The sequence below is a fragment of the Ammospiza nelsoni genome, chromosome 3 (genome assembly GCF_027579445.1).
Source record: "Ammospiza nelsoni isolate bAmmNel1 chromosome 3, bAmmNel1.pri, whole genome shotgun sequence".
In the NCBI taxonomy this organism is placed as follows: Eukaryota; Metazoa; Chordata; class Aves; order Passeriformes; family Passerellidae; genus Ammospiza; species Ammospiza nelsoni.
Window position 1 is genome coordinate 68655509 of NC_080635.1, and position 19572 is coordinate 68675080.

At 42.0% G+C, this 19572-nt stretch overlaps 1 protein-coding gene across 3 annotated transcripts in view; it reads left to right on the forward strand.

Annotated features, from left to right (window-relative positions):
* FYN (FYN proto-oncogene, Src family tyrosine kinase) overlaps positions 1 to 19572 on the forward strand; it is a 138727-nt gene that overhangs the window by 66937 nt on the left and 52218 nt on the right. For all 3 annotated transcript variants that reach the window (XM_059467436.1, XM_059467437.1, XM_059467438.1), the window contains exon 3: positions 17209 to 17343. The gene's annotated coding sequence lies outside the window, so the exon portion shown is untranslated. The remainder of the gene's footprint in view (positions 1 to 17208; positions 17344 to 19572) is intronic.

The following is a 19572-nucleotide window of genomic DNA, read 5'->3' on the forward strand; positions in this document are numbered from 1 at the left end:
AAGTGATCTCTTCAATAAGAGTTTGGCATGGATCTCCAGGTACAAGTGTGTCTGTTTCCACCTCATAGCATAAGCACACTGATCTAGTTCTTCATCTCTCATTACATCTGCCTCTCATTTAAATGCTCATCTGACACAAATTTAATGAAACTGCATATAAAGGATCATGAAGAGGAGGAGAGATCTCATTGCAGATTACTAAAGCTGAATATTTTTGGACATTGAGTTATTTATATTATCATTCTGCTAAGCTCAAAGATAAAAGAAAGCCTTGGATGCAATCCAGAAAAATCAAGAACAGAAAGCAGTGTAAAGATGATGCATTAATGCGTGTCTTGAGAATGCCTGCAGTGCTGTATCCCAATACCCATGCCAAAATAAAAGTTAAGATAGGTGGCTCCTGAAGGCCAGTGCTCAGTGATGGGGGAGATTACTTGAGGTGTCACACTCCATTAGCTGAGGTAGAAAACTCTGTTAGGGAGTTTACCACATCATTCTGCCCTGCTAGCAATGGGCAACAACATTCCTGTGCTCCAAGGGGTCCTCTGCAGCCTCCACTGGTCTGGAATAGTCAGCTCTTCCCAAGACATTTTATCAGGCAACCCACTGGGGGTGATTTTTAGAAAATATCCAGTGAGCTTAAATTCATGACAACTTTGTGTTCGTGTTAGCTCTGAAAACCTCAGAGGTTTATACAACCTTCTCATAAATAGCATTTTGTCCTGGTGACCTTTATACCTGTTCAGCACCCACCTATAGGAGTCTACCTAATATAGAAAGTCATATTGCTGCTATTGTTTTTAAGAAGAAAAAATAATAAAAGATTCAACTGTGTAAATGTCATTGCTGCCCAGCCTGTTTAGTATTAGAAGGCAGGGAGAAGTCTGCTTTGAGATTTTCCCTCTGGCAAAAGCTTGAAAAGCCTTGAATATTGTGCACATCCTTGATCGTGTCATGCAGTGGTAGTAGTGAAAAATACAAAATCTACTGTCTCATTCTGCTAGGGTTGTGAATGCTATGCTGAGTGCTGAGCACTGGTCTTTCTAATCCGACAAGGGGGTGTTGAATCCTGTAACAACCTTCCAGGAATGCTGTGACAGTGCTGCCATGATGGGAACGTGGTGGGATGGCTTGCATGACTGGAGTGCTGCAATGGATGGCTACAAGCTCTTCAGAAGGGACAGGGAAGGAGAGGAGGCTTTGTGAATTAGGGAGCTTTCAGACTGTGTAGGGTTGAGGACAGTGACAGGAGGCTCAGAGGGGACCTTATCACTCTCTGAAACCACCTTAAAGGAGGTTGTAGCCAGGTGGGGGTCAGCCTCTTCTTCCAGGCAACCAGCCATAGGATGAGAGGACACAGCCTTAAGCTGCACCAAGGGAGCTTTAGGTTGGACATCAGGAAGAATTTCTTCACAGAAAGGGTGACTGAGCATGGGAATGGGCTGGAGTCACAGTCTCTGGTGGTGTTTAAGGACGCACATGGCACACTTAGTGCCATGGTCTAGCTGACCGTGATGGTTCTTGGTCATAGGTTTGACTCAACAATCTCAGAGGTCTTTTCCAACCTAAGTGATTTCAAGCCTGTGTGATTCTGTGATTCTATGATTTCAGACAGCATTGATTTACTGGCATAAGTTTTGTGCTGTTATTTAGTTGAACTGCATTTCTTACCTTCTATTTTGTTTTATGCAAAATCATAACTAAAGGTAGTGACTTTACAGGCAGAAGGATAAAAATAGCACAAGATACTTTAGATTCTTTGTGAAATTATTAGTTAAAAATAAACATAGGTGTTAAATGGGATCTGAAATGTTAACTGCTTTGATCCCTGGTTAACAGACATTCCCATTCATGCAGTTAAGATGCTACATAGAAAGAAGACTCTGTGTGAACAAAACTTCAGTTGTACACTATGGAAACAGGGGTTTGGGTCTTCTCCTGTCCTGTTTTGCTGCTTATCAAAAGTTAAAAGTTTGTCTTTTTCTTCAGTGGAAACTTACACCAAATTGAAGTACAGTATGCTTTAAGCTAGTGATTTCATCAGTCACCAGCATCTGTTTCTGAGGGGTGCTGAGTCTGGTTAGCTGTAATTGGACAGAATCATCAGTCTGGGGAAGTCCTCATTTTCCATTATATTTGTTGCCTGTGCGTGACACTTAAGAGTTTTTGTCCATTTTTCCTCCTCTTCTAATTCCTCAATATTAGGGAATTAGTGTCTCTCTGCATACCATTTACTATCAAACATAATCCCCTTTCCCCCTATTTCCTTCCATTTACATCCTTTGATGAGAAATATTTAGGCCACTACATGTCTTTATTCTTGTCAGACAGAGGTTGATGAAAGATCTGTTACAGGAAATTCTGCTCTATCTATAGAACAAGGCATCTCAAAATACATGCTTAGACATATAGAAAGCAGAGACTGACAGCTGATAGATGCTGTAGACTTCTCTTTGTTTTCTACCATGGTCATATGCCAAATGTGTCAAAACCCAGGGAAACAAATTTGTATACAAGTGAAGGGGCATATTTTTTTGGCAGGGACAACAATGCAATATCCACTGTCCTATTTTGGAGATACCCATTATGACCATTTTGGTATCTGCTAAATGCCTTTGTGGAAGCCCAAGATCATTCCATTTGCTTTTTTAAATGTTTTTTCTCTTAAGTTTTGCCCTCTAACTGACTAATTACACCGGGAGGCTTAGTTTGGGTTTTAACCACTGGCTTTCCTGTATGTCATTAGATAGTGTTGGGGGATTTTCAGGCACAGTTGTAAACTACAGTGTATGTCTTCATTTTCTTTTTTAGGTTAGACTGTTTATAAGCCAAGTGTTTCAGATGACAGAGAGAGAGCACTAATCAAAGCTGACAAAGCAGAAGGAAAGCCTGTGTTGAGCTACGAGGCAGTTTGCAACAGCCTTTCCCTCACCCCAAGGAAATAAGAGCATGCTGAAGACACAAGCTGCACTGCTAGTGTAAAACAGAATTCTCACATGTTGGTACTAACATACTCACCATTTCTGTGTTAGTGCAGCATGTGCCTTCCATGTGTGTGTCACCCTGTACACGTGGTGGGCTCTTATCCAGACATCTAACACATCTTGCAGCACTGTGCAAGGGGACTGTGTATTACATAGCAGGCAAAAAGCAGCCCAGCTTGAAAACACTTCAGAAGGTGGATGGATGTTGGGAAGAGCTCTGAAGAAGGAGCTCTGTTTCCAGGCAGAGGGGGGAAGCACTGGAGCTGCTTGCTGTGCACAGCCAGTGGTCTTTGGGAAGAGCTCATGTTCATATTGGGTTTGTGAGTTTGCTTTACCATCCAGTTTAGGTCCCTTAACTTGCGCCTGCTTTTATCTCTACTTTTCTGCATGTGTGATCTGGGTGAATGTATGTGAGACCTGAATTTTAAATTTTGAAACAGACCTGTTACTCTGGTGTTGCAAGACCCCTTTTATATCACTTCTAAGTTTGCAGAAATCAAAAGAAAATTAGGAGTTTGTTTTGAGGCATGTATTTGAGACAGCACTGAAAGTCATTTGTATTCTTCTAATTGCTGTATGAAGTATTTCTGTTAGCATCAATAATTTCTATTACTGTATTAAATATTTCCCTGGTTGTGCTTCTGATTAAAGAAATAAATTCCTAAGCTGTCACTTTTGACCACCTCTTCTTCTCTAAGAAAACTCTTGCTCAATACTATGAGAGTCCAGTCCCATTCCAGGCCACCATCCTGCTTCAGGAGGAGCTGTAAGAGTGCTGCTGTGTGGAGAATTTTTGTGTCAAGTTACCAACACTGTTCTGCTTCCACTGTAACTAGCAATTCTCAGGCTATTTTTTTTTTTTTTGCCCAGAATATTTTTCTTTTTTTTTGAAGCTACTCATGAATGTATTCAATGGCTTCCTATGCTCTTTTGAATCTCTTATGTCTGGGATAAATTCCAGGAGCTTTAGGGTATGGCTTTAGGCTCCACTGAGTTGGAGATGCTTTTACTTGTCACCCAGACAAGAACTGTCCTTAACTATTTAACACAAGAAAGTAAAAGAAAAACAAACAAAACAACAACAACAAAAAGTAAATGAGCAATTCAAAATATAAAACCATTTACCTGTACTAGAGTAGGAGGAAGAAGACACCCTAGGCACAGCTGGCAATTAGTTGTATATTTTCTTCAGGTTTTTAACCAGCTCTCAGAGAAATATGGTTTTTGATGGACAGCTCTCTAATGATAGTGGACAGTGAAAGCAGCAAATTTAATATGCTGTGCAAGTCAGAGATGGTTGAAGTACCAGAAAACTGTGAAAGTCTGAGAAAAATGCCCTTGGAGCTTGCTTTGTCTGCTCACAACTTGCCCTTTCTTGTATTTAACCAGTTTGAGTCAAGGTTGTCTGCTCTAGGCTCCTGTGTCAGTGGAGTGGGGGAGTGTGAAGGGAGCTAGTTTTTAAATATATTTTTCTTTCTTTTTTCTTTTATTTTTAACCCAGAACACATGAACAAAACAACAGGCTGTATGCCAGTTGAAATCATGGTGGCTGATGCAAAGTGTCAAAGTAGGTGCTGTCAGAAATCTGTTCTTGGTTAGTTTGGCAAGGCATAAACTAGTAAGTAACTCTCCAGAGGTACTTCTGTGATTATGTGGCAGGTAATGACACATTTCCTGTGTTAACAAGCTTGACTGTGGCTTGCTTGACATGTCCAACACCTCCAATTAAACTTTAATTTACAGAAATAATTCCTTCTGACATTGCATGTTAGTACTCTGCAAGAGTCTGGAAACATCCAAGCCATCCTAATCCATTTATTAAATTTTATAGGTGTTGCTTATCTTATGGTTTAACAAAATCTTGAGAAATAGGATTCTTCAATGGAGCCCAGTTAAATCTTTTGCAAGGACTGCTAAAGCTTGCAAATAGAAGAAACTGGAACTGCAGATAATTTAAATCTGTATTATCTCATCAGTGGGTAATTTCCAAACCCCACTTATTATGTAAATGTATTCAGTAAGCAGAAGAAGGAATAAGTATGTGAGAAATCATACTTTTATGTGCTGTAAGTCATCTCACCTGTGTTATGTTTGTTCTGGGTGAAAAGCAGTGTCTGACTGTGACTGGGAGCCTCTCCAGGGATCTCATCCTCAAATCTGCAATGCTGTGATTTACAGGAACAGCCTTGTGATGCTTCTTGAACCTTTTGGAGCTTCCTGTTTCTTTCTTATTTTTTCCAGGACTAATGTAATTTTAGCTACTTCTTAGCAATTAGATTAGGTACAGGCAATTTCCTTGTAAAATTGCCTGAGCAGGTTCTTCCATAAACTGTAATAAACTTGCTGTGGCTCAGCAACGTTTGGCAGAACAATTAAACTGGACTTCAGTGCCACAAATAGGTATGTAGCTAAAAACCACAGATCTCCTCAGGTGCTTGTTTGAGTTTCTATAAACATAGTCTCTGTCATGGCCATATGTGCCTTCTATTTATGGCTTCTGCGGCAGTCTGTGCATCATTCACTCTGGAAAATCATGTTTTAAGTACATTGGAAGATAAAGCCCTTGCACCTCTTATCCCTCAAATGTGCCAACATTAGATGGTTTCAATTTGTGCCATGTGTGTCTTTGGTGTTTGTGTTGGAATAACACTTTTAAAACAATACCCTTAAATGTTCAGGGACCTTAAGACAGAGGAAAGAGAGCAGAAATTTCATAAAATCAAGACTCACCTTTGTGAGCATCTTTCCACATAAGCCTGAGAACTGTACAAACCTGACAATTTCTTTTTCATGCAAGGGCTGTATTGATTTTGTGCAGCATGACATGTTCTGCTAGGTCTTTGTGCAAAAGAAACTGTGCTAACCTCCTGCCCCTTCCCCTACCAACCTCATCACTTCCTGACTGCATGTGTCTGGTGCCCCTGCAGCCATCCCCATAAACACAAATAACCCTTTAAACATCATTTCTCAAGCGTTTTCCTCTCCGTTTCAGAGAGCACAGAGAAAGCAGAGTGTCCCTGCTCACACAGAGACGTACCATTACATTTCCAGCCAGTAGTCTGAGTGCTAAAAAGAAAGAAACCTCACCCATGGGTAATTAGTACTGTGTGTGTAGTTAATCAATTTAAAATTAAATGCCACTGGTGCTGCTGAAAGGTCGTGCTAGGTTTTGGTATTGCTTTGAAAAAAAATCTGGTTTGGTGAAGATGTCTCTGAGAAGGAATATTGGTTTTTGTGCACTGCCTGTGACAAAAGAGAAGCTGGGGGTGCAGTTTCCACAAAGGATTCTGTAAATTTTATTATCACCTAGATTGTGGGGTTTGTGTGTTGATTTTAAGAGAGAAGCCCTTCAGTGTAAGGAAGTGGCTGTATCTTCTTACTCACAGCAAAAGGAGCTTGTGTGCCAGCAGTCTTGTGGGTGAGATAGGAACCTCATCTCCTGCTTCCTAGGCCATCATCCTCATCATTAGATGATTTTGCCTCCCAGGCAGACTGATTACTTCATGTTTTCATTCATTAATGATTTATCAGACAGCTCCTCCCCTAAAGGCTCATCTCCTCTGTTATACTCACAGCCCACACGCAACCAGCAGCACGTAGCTGCCAGCTGGCACTCTGGCTTTGGGAGAGCAAGCTGCTGGTAGCCCTTTCCACATCTCCTGCTGCCTCTCCTCCCCTCCCTTCCCAGCTGCTCAGCTCACCTGCCTGCTCATTGGTGGCCTTTTAGAGTGCACCAAAGCCATGAAATGTCCCTGTGTCTGTCCTCCTATGCCATCTCTCCAATCTGGTTGCTTAATGTGATTTTCACAAATATTTTTTCAATCATATAAAAATGGAAAGAGAGATGAGTTGACCCCACCTGTAATGCAGCCACACTTGTGTCTTTGTTATAGAAAGAGTGGCCTCTCATTTTGGTGAGAGGCTTTGCTCAGTGGTGACTTAGATTTTAGCAGAGAGGTGGGAGTGCTGGGGAGGGACTGAGCGGGCTGTGTCTGTGAGCAGGAAGGTGTGGGTTGGCAGCAGTTTTGGGTTTTGCTATCAGGTGCTTGGCACAACAGTTCTGTTGAAATCCCTCTCCAGTTGTCTGTGTGAGAGAGTGATTTTTATCACATTGCTAAAGATTAACTCTATTCTCAATCTCTGTTCTGCTCTGAGGAATCAGGCATGCTCTAAGGTCTGGGAAAGAGAGTCCAAATGAACTCTCATGATGAAAGGGGGGGAAATCCAGAATTGTTTGCTGCTGTCCAACTTGTCCTCTGCAGGCAAGTGGTTACTGAGAGCAGTGAGAGCAAGGGCTGCAGAACAGGAAGAAAAAAATATAAGCTAGGAGGAAAGGAATAAATGAAACTCCCTTGAGTAATTTATACATTAATGTATAACTTTGGAGTGCTTAATCTATCTACTCTTGGCAAGTGGTGACTGATAACTAATTTTCTCTCTTACCTCTCCCACACCCTCCCAGCATCTTCAGAAAGGACATGTGACAGGAATAATAAATCTCATTATTTTAACAGGCTAAAATGGAAATTATGGATTAAAAGTCCTGTGGATGCCTCAGTAGAGAGAAACTAACTGTTCCTAGGATGCCTAAAGTATATTTTCATTTGCACTGGTTTTGAGATCTTTCTGAATTATTCAGGGCTCTCCACTTACCTCTTTGGCACAACACTTCAAAGTAAACCAGTGTTAAAGGCATCAGTGTCCAATTGAGCAGCTCTCTTGCTTGAGGGTAGCTAGAGCCTGAGACTGCTCAGGCTGTGGGGGGAGTCTGGATCTAAATCTAGATTGGATTATCTTTTACTCTATGTCTCTGATTTGGAACTTTGTGCTACTATTTTAGTCAGGGAGATGGAAGGTGAAGGGAAGTTCAGGCTGACACACAGTGGTGCTGCAAGACTGATCAGTTTGGATGGATTTGACTTTGGAGCTGAGAGAGGTGTGTGAGACCAGCAGCTGGTTGTGTTCTTTGTGCAGCCAGGTGTCTGAAAAACCAGTGTCAGCTCTGAGGGTGTAGGAACCCTTGCAGCTCTGTGTCAGAGGAGGATTCAGGGCTCTCACAGAGAGGGTGGAAGACCATGGCAGTTCTCTGCTTACACCGGCTGAGGGAAAAGTGCTTTGTACGTGACTCAGGTCAGAACTGGGGGAAAACCAAGAACAACAGCAAGTAATTTATTTCCAGGGGTAGTCTGTGAGCAGAGCAGGGACTTGGGGCATGGCTCTTGCAAGCCTCTGGACCAAGGACACAGCCCATTGCATCCTTGCTGTGAGATTGGTGCATCCCAGAACTGTGGGTGAGGATGGCAACCAAGATGGATAAAGCACTTCATGTGTTAGCAGGTGTGTCAAAGCTTCTTCAGGTCTCTCAGTAAAACCTGTCAGACCTGGCACACAGCTGTCACTGAGCTAAGGGCTTCTTGCCTGATGAGATTTCCATCAGAAAGCTGAGTGTAAGTTTACAGCAGCTGACTACTTCATTCTCTGTTCTCTGGATGTAGGGTGTGCATAGGATGCATTAAGTGTGCAAGAAGTTGCTATAGTGCAAAGAGTGTGCGCTGAACTTCCCCCTAGAGCTAACTGTCTGGGGTAAAGCACAGTTTACCAAGCAGTTGTTTGGTTTTTCCTTGCATTCCATCTCTTAGCTTTACCACTTGGATTGGAGCACAGGACATAAAAAAGAGGGAATCTGAACCACACATTTTCTCTGCAAAGTGTGTACTACACTTTTGTTACTTTACTGAATTGTTGCCTTTGTCTCTGTCTTGTAAAAGGAGTGAGAGGAGGATTTTTGTAAGTGCAGCAGGTCCTCACATGACCTGGCAGAATCCCAAACTGCTGCAGTTCAAAAGGGTGTCTGGAAATCATCTACTCCAACCCTCTGCTCAAACCAGGGCCAATTTAAAAGTTGGTGTCTCAGAGTCATATCCAGATGGGGTTAGGATATCTTCAGCAATGGAGACTCCACAGCCTCTCTGTGCTGAACACCTGTGCCAGTGTTCAGCACCCTCACAGTACAAGAGGGTTTTTTTCATGTTTAAACAGCATTTCCTGTACTTTGTGTCCATCACCAGTTACTGGAAACCACTGCAAGGTCTTGCCTTGTCTCATTTACTGCCTTCCTTGAGGTATTTATACACATTAAAAGAGCCTCCTCTTCTCCAGGCTGAAGAGTCCCAGCTGTCTCAGCCTTTCCTTATAGGATGGATGGTCTAAAATCTTAACTGTCTTTGTGGCCCTTTTACTGGATCTGCTCAAATAAGTTCATATCTCTTCTGTACAAGGGAACCCAAATTTTCAAGGATCCCTAAATTGAATCCAGCACTCCAGTCATGTCTTACCAGTGCTGAATACAGGGGAAGGATCATATTTCTCAACCTGCTGGAAGTGCTTTTTCTGCTGCAAGCCAGGAAGCTGATGGCCACCTTTGTCATGCCATAAGGGAGCATTGTTGGATTGTGTTCAGCTTAGTTTCCCCTGGAACACTCGGATTTTCTCCTGCAGTGCTGCTTTCAAGCTGGTCAGCTCTGGATTGCCTGAACCCTGCTGATCCAGGTTGGCATTTTCAGCTTTTTCTCATGTTTAATGTGTCTGTGCAGCTATTTCTTTGTGCAGACTATTTGGTCATTTTACATAATTACACTGTTGAACTAATTAAACTATCATCCTGAAATCGTGTCCTGTGGAAAGCAGCTCACAAAACAAGGCTCAGTGAGGCTTGCACCAAAAAGGAACATGCAACCCACCTAATGTATTGGGGTTTATTTCCTCCCTTTTTCTCACGCTTAAATGTAAAATAAGCATTATACTGAAGGAGCCAGGCAAAGGCTAATTTGCCTCATTTGAATGTGAAAAGGAGCCCACATCCTTCCTGTGCCCTGCAAAGAATGCAGAAAGACTTTACAGAGAAAACAGATGTACTAATATGTATCACTCGTTGGGGGCAGGGGGAATCCAGGGTGCTGCCATCACAGCAGTGCTGAACTTACAGGAAAACAAAAGCACCAGCATACAAAATATAGTTCTGGGAAGCTGACAAGGCTGGGGACCCTTTTCTTTTGCTTATATTTATGCTCCTGGCATCTGAAAAATATATATATACAGAAGGAAACATGGAGCCTCATTTTTCATGCTTCATCTTCGGGGAAGATGATTAAGTGCCCAAATGCAAACAAAAAGCAGAGGCTCCAGCCCAGGCATAGGGAAATCTGCATTTCAGAGACAGTATTGCCTCACCAGGAGAATACACTACTGACATCATATACAAAACAAACATAACTTTTGGAAGTATCCCTTGATTTCATTTGTGTTTTAAATACCTCTCTAACATGTAAATATGAAAGAGTTTGTCCTCTTAGCGCACAAAAAATGCAGGATACAGTGGGGAGTTTTAATGGTCTGATGGTTTTCAGCATGAGAGATAGAGAACAAATGAACTGAGATGTTATTTTTACAGCTATTCAGAGTTCTGTCCTTTCCTGACCCATCTGTTTATGCCTTTCCAAGAACTTTGGCATTGAGCAGTCAGCACTGACTGGTCAGCTTGTGAATTTGCTGGTGTTCATAACTTACCAAATTCAACAACTTGCCTGATACAGATTTGGCCCTGTAGCAGTATAGAGTCTCTTGCCAGCTTTTAGCTTGCAGACTGGAGGCAGTAGCATGTGGCAATTTATAATTTATTATATACATAATTTATAATTTTTTATATACATGTATTGTCAGTCCCAGTAATAAATAGGAGAATGCTTTAAAGTTTTCTCTTAAAAGGCTACCTCAGACTTCCTAAATTAAAAACTGGTTTTCCAAAAGCAGAGAAGTGAAGTGTAGCAGTTACTCAGATGTCTTTGTTCAGCAGTGGTAGCTGAGCAACATCCATGGGTAGGTGCAGCGCTTAGTGAAGATGTTGTGTTCTTTTCTCTAAATGCAGCACAATGGACATTTTCTTGCAGTCTGCAGTACTGAGGTTCACTTCAAATTGACACTTCCTCTTCTTTCTACTGTTTGCAACTTTGGAAAGTGTTCTTTATTCACAGGAGTTTTAAATCTATAGCACTGACATAAAAATATCCAGCCATGGATAAGACAGGCTTAATAACCTTGAAAAGAGAAATTTTAGCCTGCTCACAATCAATCACTTAGATGAACATGAATGGAGCACAATAGCTTGAGGTGTTTGAGTTGCAGTTTAAGTGCTGGCTTGTTTTGTACAATCAGGGTAAATAAAATCTTGGCCTTGAACTGGTATCTGTGTATTGGAACAAACATCTCAATGCAGTACACTGCAGAAGGAAGGAAGCAGAAGAAAAATTAGATCACTTTCCTGCATTATTTCTTGTAAGTGTAGTCTTCTTATGTATGGAACACACATTTCCTGTTGTAAAAATATTGCAACAGCCTGCAGTACACAAACAACAAATAATCTGCTGTCACTGAAAACTGGAGTCAGAGGAGCAGGTTTAGAAGGAAGTATTGGAAGACTGGAGATGATTGGATCTCTCATGCTCTGAAAAGATAGTGAGTGTGAACTACATAGCCACTACATGCTGTGGTTGTCCTAACAAGCACAGCTCTACATTGTGGAAGAAATAATAGACTGACTCTTCACACAAATGGCAGTGTAAAGGTATGAGTGCATTTGGTTCTTGCTTTTTGTTTCGTATCATATGTGCATTTAGACAGAACCATGTGAGTATCTTAATCCCCTCTTCATGTGCCTTGATCCTGCTTCCTTTATCTCTGTCTGCAGTAGTGTGGGTTTGTACCCATATTTCACACGTTCTCTCACAGCACCATCAAGTCCCAGCTGCATGAACTGCATCGGCTGTGTTTTGTGATAGGAATCACAGAGGTAAGAATCCAGTTCAGTAATAGAATCACCAATCACAGAATTGTTTGCATTGGAAGAACATTTAAAGTTCACCTACTCCAACGCTCTTGCCCAGGACAGGGACACCTGCCACTAGACCATGTTACTCAAAGCCCCATCCAACCTGACATTAAACATTTCCAGCAACAGGACACCTTCTGACTTATACAGGCAGTCTGTTCCAGTGTCTCACCTTCCTCACTGTAAGACATTTCTTCCCATATTCAGTTTAAATCTACCCTTTTTCAGTTGAAAACTGAAATTTTTTTTAAAGTCACTACAAGTCCTGGTAAAGAGTTTCTCTTCATGTTTCTTGTAAGCTTCCTTTGAGACTAAGGTCTTCCTGGACTCTTCTCCATGCTGAACAACCCCAAGTCTCTCAGCCTGTCTACATAGCAGAGGTGTTCTGTCCCTATAATCATCTTTATGGCCCTCGTTTGGACCTGGACCTGTTCCAACAAGTCCAAGGTCTGGTGCTGTGGATCCCAGAGCTGGATGCAGAACTCCTGGTGGGATATTACAAGAGCAGAGTAAAAGGACAGAATCACCTCCCTTGACCTGCTGGCCGCATGGCTTTTGTTGCAGCCCAGGAACTAGCTGGTTTTCTGGGCTGGAGTCCCATGTTGCCAGCTCATATCCAATTTTTCATCCACCTGCACCCCCAAGTACTTCTCCACTGGGCTTCTTTCAGTTCCTTCATCCCCCAGTCTGTACAGATGCTGGTGATTGCCCTGACCCATGTGCAGGACCTTGCACTTGGCCTAGTTGAATTTCACAAGGTTTGCACAGTCCCACCTGTCAAACCTGTCAGGGTCCCTCTGGATGACATCCCTTCCCTTTCGCGTGTCAGTGGCACCACTCAGCTCAGTGTCATCCCCAAGCTTCCTGAGAGTGCACTCAATCTCACTGCCTATGCCATTAATAAAGATCTTGAACAAGGTAGGCTTAGATGAGATATGAGGAAGAAATTCTTCCCTGTGAGGGTTGTGAGGCATTGGAACAGGTTGCCCAGAGAAATTGTGGATGCCCCATCCCTGGAAATGTTCAAGGCAAGGATGGGTGGGGTTGCTGGAACAAGATGGTCTTTAAGGTCCCTTCCAACCCAAACCACTCCATGATTTTATAACTAAATTGTATATAATTCCTGATGATTGGTGACCTTAAAATCCTTATTGCCTGAGCCTTGTGATGCTGCTGCAGGTCCCTGCACAGAGTAAAAGATTCTGCAGCTTCTGATGCTCAGCCAAGCTGTGGACCGCAGCTTGTGGCCACATTCTGGGGGCAGGTCACATAAAGGGCGGTAGACAAAGGACAAAAGTCTGCTGCTACTTTGTGTAGGGGTGGTTTAATGTTCCACATCAAGCAGCTTCAGTGGCTCTTGCACATGACCAGTCTTCTCTCAGACCACACTTTCTATGGAAAGTTACCATTAAAAATGGTATTCTTCATCTGTCTCTCAGTCGTGGTCAGGTAACAGACGCAGGCTTTTATTGTGGTAGAGTGACCCACACAAGTAGCTGCAGAAGAGCAAAGTGAGAATCCTCACAAGACTTTCTCTTCCTGGAAACACTCCAGGCACACAGAAAGGGGAAGCCTTAAGTATCTCATCTGTTTTTTGTGTTAAACCATTGCAGACAATCTTTCTGTATGGACTGATGGGGGAGGAGCTGGAGGACTGGGAGAAAAGAAAAACTAAATAGCAGAGCTAGAAGCTGTTCTTAGGAGAGGCAGTAAAAGGGAGAGGAGGAAATGAGCTTGAGATCTTCTTTTTTGGTTTTTTTTTTATTGTATAAAGTTGAGGGACCAGCCACGTTCAACCCTGGTATTTTCCCTGGTGAGTTCTGAAAAACTGTATCACTGATGTGTGTGTCTTCCTCTTTTTACAGAAGTAATTTCAGGAGCGGCATCACTAGGAGGAGAAGAAGATCTTTAGCTCGGTCTTTTATTCTCAGGATAGACATTGTGGAATCCTTGATCTGGTTTCCTACCATAATTCATCTTTCTTATGGAAAAAATATCCCCAGCTTCTCTTCTTGTTGTCCTTGGGCAGAAAAAAGTTAGTGTTGTCTCAACGTTCTCTGACTTCAAACTATGCAGCCCCAGAGCGTGCTAGAGCTTGGATATTTAAGTGAGTGGCAAGGCAGGAAGGTGTAGTCCTGACAATTATATTGAGAGCACGTCCAAATTTTAGAAGTATGTGAGAAAGGGAAGAAGAGTACTTTACATTAAGTAGAGGGAGCTATGTTAGGAACTCTTTTGAATATACTGTGGTCACAAAAGACTGTTTGAACAGCCATTAAGCTGTTCCTGGGGTTTTAAATTAATACTTCCTATAGGACAGATGTTTCATGCATGTTATGTGCAGAGAGCCAATGATATACATAAGTTGTGTAAATTTAAGCTATGAATGAAATGCTGTGTATGCATACAAATGCTAGTTTAGGAATGTTTTCCTTGGTTCTCCCTTTCTTAGCATGTATCAGTATTGCTGCTGGGAGGTGGGCATGTTGTTTGGCTGGGGTTTGGGTTGTGCTTTGTTTCCTCTCATTGTTTTCTTCAGTGAGGAAAGGAGATTGGATAAAACTCTTTTCTGGTCTCTGTTGACATCAGCACATTCGATCTGCCTGCGTCCAAAAGAATTATGTCAAAGCAATTGCCTGCATTTGTTCCTTAGCGTGTTCTCCAGCAGCACTGTCGCTCGAGGGTCAGACTGGAATACATTAAACTGGAATTGGGGCAGAAACTGCAGCCAGCCTCAGGTCAATGATGCCTCTTGAGATTTGTGAAAGTGACACTTCTGGGGTTCATTGCATTAAATTCCATAGCATTTCTGTGTCTAGTCTGGGTGAATTACAAAGGCAGATGGGATGGTTACTTTCACATTCCCCTATTTAATTCTGTGTCTGTGTGTCTAGAATAAAAGGAAAAGCCTTGCATCTGATTTATTTTGCAATATTTCAAAAAAAAGATTTTTTTTTTAAATCCATGTATTAAAGCTCTTTACTTCTATGTAGTTTTTAATGTTTATAGTTAGGAAGATTATCACAGTTACTTCATCTGTAAAATTCTATTTCTGGAGTCTGGCCTATGTGATCCTTGGTACATCTTTTGACAGAAGCCTTTACAACGTTTAAAAACACAGTTGCATGTGTGCTTAACAGGACATCCTCATGCTGTAGGATGTAGCTGGGGTTGTGCCAGAGGGAGAGGGGGAAAAATATATCCAGGAGGACAGGAAGTATAAAGATGCATAAATGCACAATTCAAACTGTACTTTTGCAGGCTCTGATTCATGTTTTATTAGTAGCTCTGAAACCTTGTCCTCGATCAGCTTTCCCTAAACTTCTGCTCTGTTAGTGTCTAAGGAGTTGCCAGTCAGAGTTTTGAGCTGACTGTTGACAGGAACTGTTGGTAGGAATGCTGGATATGGCAGAGCTGAAGCAGTGGGGTGTGAATGCACGTACACATACATGTACATACACACCACACTTGGACAGGCCTTTTTCCTCACTAAAATTTTTACAATCTTTCTTGCTGTGATTCACTCTGCAGAAGCTTTGTACTACGTGTTTACTGAAGACAGGATCTTTCTTTTATGTTTGTGACATATGACCAAGATTTTACTATGCTGTGCATGCTGTGTTTTAGCAGGCATCACTTACTGAGCATAACCAAAAGTTTGAAAAACACATTTTTTCCACCTGTTTAACATAAAAATAACTGTAGAACCGCAATTAAATTTAATTAGATGTTTGTATGAAATAACGCCTTCTAAATCTCTGGAGTGGCATATGTGAACTAGTCCCAAGTTCAAGTAATTGAGATTATTTTATCTGTTTTATTTGCAGAATTTACACTGCAGCATTCAGTCATAAATGAGTTCATTCCAGAAGCTTAAAATGAGATGATGCCAGCAACTGGCACAAATCAAACACTTCCAGCCTTCCCACTCCTGCACATTGATAGGATTAATACTTTCTGGCCAAAGGCCCAGGTTAAGACAGACAGCATGCACAAAAGCTTGTGCTGCCTCCTTAAAAAACACCAAATTTAAATATTGGCAGGCTGTGAGATGAAGCAAATTCAGTCACCAGGGCCCCACAGCTGAACACATGGTCCTCAGGAACCCAAATGCCCAACCCCAGCCTTGGGACAGATAGCTAAAAGCTTTCTTGGCAGCACCCAGTTCCCTCAGCATGCAGAAAGGGAAGGAGGAGACAGGTAGATGCTCTGAGTGACCTGGGAGGTTCCTGCAGGAGTAGTGTTCATATCCATTCATTCTGCATAAAGGATTTCCATGAAGAAGGTAGCTAGTCCCCTAGTTCATGCTAAAAGGGTGAATTTGGGAGAGGAAATACCAGTGAGGGATGGAGGACTCTTTTCCACAGCATGATTCTCTGAGGTCACCTTCTGTGACCGGGTGCTGCTGGGATGAGATCCCAGCCAGATCCCCGGGACAAGGTCCCAGTGGCACGCAGCAGATGAAGTGAATTGCTGAAACAAGGAGTCACCAGTGCTTTCTCAGTGGCAGAGTCGTAACAACACCTATCTGTTTCCTAAAAGTGGTTTCCTTGGCATCTCAGTGTGAGGAGCTTTGTACAGTGAGGTTTTGTACACAGCCAGGTCCTGGGAATTGAGGCTTCCTGCAGAAGGTGAATGGTTGGGCATCATCCGTACTTAAGTGGCACCTCATCCCCCAAAGCCTGGGGTTTCTCCAGAGGTGTTTTGTAAGCTGTGAGCAGGAAGGCTGCCAGGATTAATACCCTGAGAGGAGAAGGAATGTTTCTTGGTGGCAGCACAGAGCACAGTGTGGTGCAGTGGCCACTCGGCTCACGTGCAGGAGCTCCTGCTTTGTAGCAATTAACCCAAGCCGTGTGGGCACACGTCCTTCTTGAATCAAGCGCGGTTGCTTTCTCAACTTTGCAGAGGTGGGCAGTACCTCATAACCTGTGGTGCAAAGGGTTAATTACTGGTTAATTTGCTATAACACACCATTGCTGAACAAGCAGAACAAACTTGCCTGTTCACAGCCTGGATTGGAATAATTTCCAGTCCTGATGTAATTTCTACCTTTGCTAGATCAGAGCCTGCTGTTATCAAATTTATTCAGTGTAAGAATACTGCTATACCATGAACAAAACAACAAAATTCCCTCTAAGATTTTTGTTTATAGCGAAGCCTTCTGTAGCCCAGTGTTTCCAGTTATTTAATTTCTCCTCCCTGAACACTCTGCCAGTTTTTCCAACAGTAAAATGGAGCGGCAGAACCTGATACGTTATTCACGGAGCAGAGGAACAAGAACCAAACACAGCGTCACCGTAACCTACCTACTCATCTTTTGATTTTCATTTGTTTGTACAGCTGAGGCTCGCATTAGCCCTTTTGGCCACAGCCTTGCGAGGGGAATTCATGTCGAGCTGATTGCTTCCCAGGACCCCTGGTCTCACATTCAGTCTGTGCTTCGGAGGATAGAGTCCTCTCTCTCCCTCTCATCCTGTAAGTATGGCCTGGATTCTTCATTCTCATAAGGGGATTTTGTACTTGGCCATATTAACACCTAAACTGGTTTCTGCCATTTTTCTACAGACCCCAGTTGCTCTCTGTCAGGCTTGTTCTTTTGTGGTTTGTTTTCTAACATTCCTAGTCTCATGACTAACCACAATGACTTAACTTTAATCCGGGTCACTGGTAAGGCTATTAAATAGTAAAGGGATGATCACCAATGCCTGTGGAATCCAACAGGAACCCATTTGTTTGCTAATAAATAGTTTCCAATTTACAGTTCCACTTTGGTTTCCTTAATTTAGCAGCTTTTTAATGCTTCTGATATGACTGTGGACTCAAAAGTGACTTCAGTATAAAATAGGTTCAAGGTTTTAGCCTGATCTTATACGGTGCTCTCCACCAATGGAGTCCTGTTCTCCCTGTACAGATGGAGACATTCCATGTAGGCTTCAAAGCATTCATAAAGATATTCTACAGAACTAGTCAAATGACTTAGGTTTGTAATACTGTTAATGATGCTGCCTTTATAGGTGTACTTGTAATTTTTGCAAGAAATTGCATCAAATTAGTTTGACAGGATCTATTTTCCTTAAAGCCAAGTTAATTGACTTTAATTACAGAGCTTTGAAAAAAGTTATTAATTGAGACCAATGCTGGTTGTTCTATGCTCTGCAAAATACTGGAGACTCATCCAAGTGGCCTGTAATTACTTTCTACCCTTCTCAAATAGTAGCCCAGTATGAGCCTTCTGCCTGTCCTTGGTCCTTCCCCAAAGGCCAAGAACTGCTTTAGATGCAGTAGCAGCTCCAAGGCTGCCTCTGTAAACCTTCTGAGACAAGTTTATTTCTAGCAACTAATCTGAATCACCCAGAATCGTTTATCTACTGCTTAACATCCCCTCTCCAGGGGCTGCTGTGGTGGGAAGCTATTTCATTATCATCATCATAAACAGATCATCCAGCCTTTTACCTGTGTGCTAATCGGAAACATTTACTGAATAACTTCTGCTGCTGTCACATTGTAATGAACGTTTGTACATTTTTTATTGTTCGAGATTCAACTTTCATAATCTGCTTTAAAAAATTTAAAATGTATTTCTGATTTTATGTGCTGCCTTTTTTTTCTAGTATCTTCTTGATTCCTGTATATAATCTTTATTTTAGCTTTTTTTGCTACTTATTATCTCTTCCTCTTTCCCCTTTCATGTGCTAGTTTTCTATATAACATTTTATATGTTTTTTCACTTCCCTGATAAACCCAGCTGTTGGGTTTTTCTCGTTGTGTGTTATTTTTATCTAGCCCATTTCCATGGTTGTAACAGTGTAGGCATTTAGGAAATGTCTTAAACTGCTTGCAGATGTCAGCAACTTTCTGTATGTTCTGCCTTCAGCCTGATTTGACTCCCATTTGCTCTAGTTTTGTGAAATTGCTTCTCAGAAAGCATACCACTAGATTTTCATTTATGTATCTATAAAGAGCATACAGTCACATATTGCATAAAACTCTGGTCTGGATTTGATTGCAGACAATGTTAACTATTTGCACAGGAAGTGTTGGTCTTTTTCAGTCTAAACAAGCAGTGACTTCTGGTTTATGACCATTTCCTCTCTACTGAAAAAGTCAGAGCAGGGATGCTCTGGCTCCCGTGCTAACCCGCGTGTGACTCACAGGCAGTTCAGCTGTGACCACCGTGGGGTTGAGCTCGTGTGTGGTGGAGCTCAGCTCTCCACCTTGTGGTGATGGTGCTGTGAGCTGCTCCTGTCCCTTTGGTGCTGTGAGGCCAGTGTTGCAGATGACTCATTGGCAAGAGCTTAATTTCACAAGGTTAGGAAGGCCAGTCCTTTTTTGAATTTAGGGGTTAGTAACTTGTCATTTGTAGCCCTTTGGAAAGGACAAGCCTGTGTTAGTGCTAGTGACATAAGGTCTCCAGAGTAACTCAAGAAAGGATTCTGTACTTCTTGTATGTCAGTGTTGAAGAAGCTCATCATCCCTGTAACTCTCCAAGATTATTTATTTCCTAGTTGTCAGTCACTCAGATGTCATTTGTGACACATATGGCCTGGCACCACCCTCTTCCATTTGGATTTTTTAAATTGGCTACAGCTGTTTCTGTTAATAATATAATAGTCTAAATATAGCTATTATTTTTCAAGAGTACTATTTTGCATAGGCTGAGGGTTTATCCATTTTTTTTCAGAATCCTCTAATTAGCATATAAGC